Genomic DNA, 6,569 nt, shown 5'->3' on the forward strand with positions numbered 1-6,569 from the left:
ACGGAATGCGAAGCTGTAATCCATTGTCTCCAAGAACGCTAAGTTATAAAACGAAAGTGAAAGTAAATGAAACTAAAGACTATACATGTAGTCTTGGGAGCAGTTGTTATTTCATAAATAATTTGAATAGGTGATATCACCTATTCAAATAAGTGATATCACCTATTCAAAATGATTAGGTGATATCACCTATTCGAATAAGTGATATCACCTATTTGAATTGGTGATATCACCTATTTAATTTGAATAGTTGATACCAACTATTCGAATAGGTGATATCACCTATTCAAAAGAAATAGGTGATATCACCTATTCGAATAAGTGATATCACCTATTCGAATAGGTGATATCATCAATTCAAATCAAATAGGTGATATCACCCATTCGAATAGGTGATTTCACTTATTCGAATAGGTGATATCACCTATTCAGAAGCTGAATAGGTGATATCACCAGCTGAATAAGTGATATTACCTATTCGAATAGGTGGTATCACTTTTTGGCATGCAGTAAATACCAAAACGGAGTCTGATATCATTGAGCAGTGAGGGATCTTTTTCGTGCCACTACGTACTGCGACACGGAACCTCGGTTTATACGGTCTCATCCGAAGGACCGTTCCCCACGTTCCACAGTGGGATTCGAACCCGCGACATAGGGATCAACTCTTTACTCCGAGACTCTAGACTGAGCAGACGCTCTTACCACTGCGCAACGCGACCCATTTCATTGGATAAAAAAAAGAAAATGAATGGATAAAAAAAAATTTATATCGTATAACCTGTGTTGCCTACGTCACAATGACTTACTTCAAAAACATATCAATCCGCTTGACGTTGCATTTAAAATCTGAAGAATTTTAGTCCAAGTTCTGTCAAGAGTTCACTGGCCTGGGATAGTAGGCCTTATTGAAGGAAAAATTGTCTTATTTTACACACTTAATGACAGAAAATTAAATTATAAGGAATAAATAGCTATCCAAGTTATACTTGTTTAACCTGGTTTGGAACAGTTTACGCTTTTTATAAACCGCTTCGTAAACCGTAAACTGCCCCAACCCAGGTTATACAGTATAACTTGGGTAGTTATTATATTTATTCCTGAATTCAATCCGTATACAGCTGTTATGTATGGCACGCCGATTGCTTCAAAATTATTTTCTGCACGACCTTAAACAAAAATTACACGAGTAAGTAAAAACTTACACAAAGTGAGGAAAATATACACGAAGTTATTAAAATTTACACAAACTATAGAAAAACTGCACAATCAACAAAATATTTACACGATATAGTGAGGAAATTACACAAACGTAAAAACGAAAACTGCTCGAGTGAGAATACAACATCGACACAATAGGCAACGCATCCTCATTGCGCACATTTCATTAATATTCATTAGAGAACAGCTCAATGTGGCTTGGATGCTTGAAACATATAATTAAATACAAAAGGAGGAGTAACGAGTATTCTTTTTTTTAAAAAAAAAAAAATTCTTTTATTAAAATTCCGCTAGACTCTCAAGAATATGTACAACGTATATTATACATGTAGATAAAATTGACAGGCACGCAATCTTAAACTTGTAGCATATGAACACCCCCGAATAAAAAGCATTCTACACAGAATTCATGTATAGATAACGTAAAAAAGGGGGATGCATATTACCAGTTGTGTGTTTAATTGTTGGATTTTTTTTTAAGAATGTCATTCCTCTATATAGAAATTTCTTTTGAAAGTTGAAAACAATGACATATAGGCCTAAATAAAGTAAATAAAACAACATGTAATATAATACAGGAGAGTTAACAACAAATCACACTATTCTCTTCCACCACCCACTGTGTGTAATTTCGGTAATAATCAAGGATGTGCATGTGTGACCTTTTCATACAGAGATCTCTCCCTGCTGCATGGTCCTGGAACGAAAAACACATGTACATGTACACGCTAATCGATTTATAGCTCTTTGACACACCATAAACACCTTTTGATTAAAAGATTACTAGCAATTCATGCAAAGATTTTGAAGCAATGTTGCGATCATCTGGGTTGTGGAAATTGACCGAAAACTTTTTGGAAGTCAACCGTAAAGAAAATCGAGTAAATAATTGTGCAACTTAAATTTTAATATTGAAACGCATATCTCACTTTTTGATATAATTATGTATGTAACAAAGTAGTACATGTAGTCTTAACTTTTGAGCAACGTGTGGTGAATTCTCTTAAAACTCCATGAAAATGTAGAAAAAATATACAGTCGTTTTACTTATGTGAATTAAAGCTTTATTTATGTTGTTTTTAATGTACCGGCGGTAGTCTATTTTAAATAGTCAAAATGCATATAAAGAAGTTAAGAAAATTTAAAAATTATAAAGTACAGGCACGTAGTATCGTTTTTGAAAGGGGGGGGGGGGGGCAGCCAGAATTTTTTATTTGACAACCTACCTGAAAAAAACATTGACAAGCAAAAAAAAAAAAGGTTAAGTGTCCAAACTCGAAAATCCTATTTCGGGGGGGGGGGGGGGGGAGGAGGGGGGGTCCACCTTCCACTTTCTTTTCGAAACACATTACAATACCAAATTACTTCGAATTTAAACTATCCTACAACAAAGGGGGTGGGGGCAACCAGCTTTTCAGCGGACATTTACAATAGAAGTTATGTTTGGAAAAAAGTGGGGCCCCTCCTGATGCTTCGTGCCTGAAATATTTTTTAAGAATTTATTAAGGGTACATATAATAGTCTATCGAAATCAGGATTGCAATTCAACTGGACTGTAACGATATTGTTAGACCAAATTCAAGAAGACATACAAGATGAACTTAAATTAGCTGTGACTTGGCTACACATGCATATTTATTTTCAATGCAGATTTTGACAACAATAAATTTGCACACGGTAATAAAACAAAGATTTCTTGAGGTTTCTATTCATCATATGTTTTCTTATATTTATTCGTAGTCATGCTCGAAGTAAAACAAGACCTGGTTAATGCCATTGATACACATGTACAATATTGCTATAAAGCAAACTTTTTAATTACTTGTACATGTATACGTACAAAATACAAATTGCATAGATTAGGCTTTTTAGCACATAATCTGAATTTTCAAAAATGTTAGATATGCACATGAATAATCTTTTAAAAAGTGGATCTTGCATCAAATATGTTCCTTGAATGTTATTGAAGATTATTTTCATTTTATAATGATAAAGTCATGTTCTTTTTATAATGACTATAGATTTGGGTAAAAAGGTGTTATTACAAAAAATTAGTGTTCAGAAAATAATTAAAATTTTATGCATACGAATTCTAAATGTAAAGAGAATTTGTTATCTTGGAAAATATTTGTCAAACCTCGAGATCCATAAAGAACGTGATTTATTTGCATTTTTCAAGAGTGATAAAACACGTGCTATGTTCTTTCTATTTATTATAATATCCATTCCCATTTTCTTATTTTTAACATTGTACGTAGATGTATTTAGTAATTCACTATGTTTTAAAATTTCTGATGTGTCATTATGGTTCAACGATTTGAAACTTTAATAATACATAGATTAAGATGTTGCGACTCAATCAATCCACGAACCAGATCCGCCACTAATGATATGTTTTACCGGTGCCAGGATTATTTGAGTAGAGTTTTGTTGTTTCATTTGGACAAATTTTAAGTAATAAAACACAAAAACCGCATGTACTAAAGCACATAGAGTTTATGTATTTTCCCTTTATATGGTCCTATTTATTAAAAGTGAAAACATTTATCAAGTAATTGCCATTACGAATGACGGTAATGCTTACCCTTAGGAATGTCTTGTTTTTTATTGAGTAGTTTATGACTGAAAATATGCGATATCATGGAAGGAATTCATAACAATGTAGGCTACAGATATCCAACCAAAATTGATATCCTCATATTTTATAAGTAAAGATACATGTATAATTAGAAATAAAATATTTTTTTTTATGTTTGACTTTAAAAACATACTGTTTATATCTAAGGTCAGGTAATCCACACTTTTTAATCTTTTTGAAAATAAAAAATATATCCAGCCAATGAATAATTTCCTATTCCTAAATGAAAAAAAAAAATTTGCCCAAATGAATTCATAATTAGTACAAATGAGAAGTACCAAAACAAATTCTACAATTTAATGATTATAATCAGCTATAATTCTGCCATCATTTTCATGAAGAATCCACGTTATTAATCGGTATATTACGCATGTGTTAATTTTATTTTATACAAGAACTTTCCATTAAAGTTGTATCTATAAGTTAGAGAATTTCATAAAGCCATAGAGCGTATTACTTTCATTTCGGAGTCGAGTGCATCATATGCAATGGTACTTTTTTTTCCCCGCATTATAACACAAACATGCGATTCCTTTCTTGTCACAATTTATGTCTGGCATCATATAATACCTCCATATTTTGGCTAGGATCTCGGTCAATATAAGAAAAATATAATATCTCCGAAAAACTTTTAATTTTTTTTCACATAGTTCACAAGAAAACATTTCATTCGTTCGATTGGCATTAGCTAGAAATCGGATCGAGTTTTAGCAAAGAAATAAAGAAGCAAACAAACATGCATATCATCGTCAACGCCATTTTCTGTCGATACATCCAGCATTCATAAAGAGATAAAGAGTACAGAAAACCAAGAACACAATGAATATTCTATGTGCATAATAATGATATGCGCAGCTGTATGCGCAGTAAAATTGTTTAATTTCTAGTTTCCTCTGCACGTGCAGTTTTTGATTTTACGTTTGTGCATTTTATACCCCTTAATCGTGTAAAAAATTTCGGATTCGTGTATTTTTCGTTATGTTTGTGTTAAAATCTTTCAAACTATGTGCAATTTTTACCGATACGTGCATTTTTATTTTACTCGTGTATATTTTTCATAAACCTCGTGTATAAAATCGTGATCGTTGTGCAGAAAATAATTTTGAAGCAATCGGCGTGCCATAGAATTCCATCTCAGGAAAAGTGAATAACGTATATAACATCTTTAAATTTAAAATGCTATATTTATTTATTTATTTAAAAACAATTTTAATTGATTCTGATATACATGTAGTTTAAGTGTACTTGAAATCATTATTTATAGCACTTATGCGACTGGATAAAAATATGTAACAAATCAAAACCACTCAAAAGTTGAGTGTTACAGAAAAGTCAAACGCTACAAAATTAGAAATGTTATCTAAGCTAGAGCTTTTAATTCCATATTTTATTATCTGAAGATTTATACCTTTAGAACAATTCAAATGAATACTTAATAATGTGTAAGCCTGAGATCGGTCTCGAATGTGCAAGTTGCTTCTTAAAACTACTTTTTCATGCTCTTTGTGTATATTTTACAAATGAGAAACGAGAGATCAAACGATAAAAGGAAAGAAGGCAACTGTGTGTGATGTTGTCATCTAGTCGTTATTAAATCTTAACTCATCATTAAATCACGATCGATTCTCATCTCTGCAGTTCGCCTCGATTAGCTGCAGATCTGTAGCTTGCTGGCCTGATAAAAAAAAAAATAGGGCGCCCATCCTTAATATTTTTTTTCTTTTCAGATCAGCGAGCTACAGATCTGCATTTACGCCTAGATAATATTAACATGCAGTCTTCGCATAAAATCTTATTTAATCATAGCAATGAAGAAATATGTCCCTACTTTTGTTCAATCTGTTTCTCTTTAATGAACTCAAGGGAATAAAATTATAAAACTCATAAAAAGAACTCATTGTTTTTATTCAGTTCTTCTATTTATTAAAAATCAAATTCTGATACAATACACGAACTTGAACATTCATGTACACATGTACTAGTCCAAAATTATCAAAAATTAGACCTAGGCGCGAGAACAAAAACAAAAGTTCAATGTGTGACAAAAGACTAAATTCACATAAATTTCATCATGACTCTATCCTACCTCTATCCTATCCTACAAAAGAAAAAAAAAACTTGTTGTGATGAATGCATGTTGATTAAAATTTAAATATAAAATGCTGGTACTTGTATTCATGTCAGTCTGTAAACAACTTATATTTCATTTAGGGATGGCAATCGAATACAGAATTGCTAATCGGTTAACCGCAAGACGTTCCGACCGATTAACCGGTTAGTCGTATCGTATCAAAATACACATTTTTTGACTTTTTTTTATGTATTTGTATTTATATACACAAGAAGACTGAAAGAGAGACGTGGTTAGAAGTTAGAAACATTCTGCTTATTATCTTGATCAGGAAACTATATGTACATATACATTATTTTATTTCAATTTCAATAGTTAGACAAAAAAAAAAAAAAAAAAAAACAACATGAATCTTGCATGAGAAATCAGACACAGAAAGATATCTTTCCAGTTGCAGATGTCGCACAAATTCATTCTTCATTGTCACAGTAATCAAAACTTTGTCCGAACTTTAACTTATACAATGTTTTTTTTTTTCTAATATAATAGAGAACGGCAAAAGATCGATACGTATACATACTCATTAAAAGTGCTCAATGGAGATTATGTAAAATCAAAAGTATTACGGGGTGGTCAGGG

This window comes from Saccostrea echinata, unplaced genomic scaffold, assembly GCF_033153115.1.
Source record: "Saccostrea echinata isolate AGI-Se365-2 ecotype Australia unplaced genomic scaffold, CSIRO_AGI_Sech_v1 ptg000028l, whole genome shotgun sequence".
In the NCBI taxonomy this organism is placed as follows: domain Eukaryota; kingdom Metazoa; phylum Mollusca; class Bivalvia; order Ostreida; family Ostreidae; genus Saccostrea; species Saccostrea echinata.